Here is a 280-nt window from a genome sequence, read left to right as displayed (position 1 = left end):
CATGGAAGCAGTTTTTGAGCAAGATTGTTTTCGATTGAAATACCGAGAAATCTGACTTAAAACAGTTCTCATATATTATCCATGGTGAATGAAAATTCTTTCAAATCAATGGCACATATACTACAAGCTGCTTCTTTTAGTTAAAGAAAGCTTTGTCCTAAAACGTTTTATTTGTCGATAATGCATTCGTTTACGAGATAAATATGTATACAATGTATTTCAATTAAACAAAGATTGCCTAGAAACTACACCAGTGAAATAAGCACCGTAAGGCCAGTCG

This window comes from Diadema setosum, chromosome 10 (genome assembly GCF_964275005.1).
Source record: "Diadema setosum chromosome 10, eeDiaSeto1, whole genome shotgun sequence".
In the NCBI taxonomy this organism is placed as follows: domain Eukaryota; kingdom Metazoa; phylum Echinodermata; class Echinoidea; order Diadematoida; family Diadematidae; genus Diadema; species Diadema setosum.
This window is presented reverse-complemented; position numbering follows the sequence as displayed.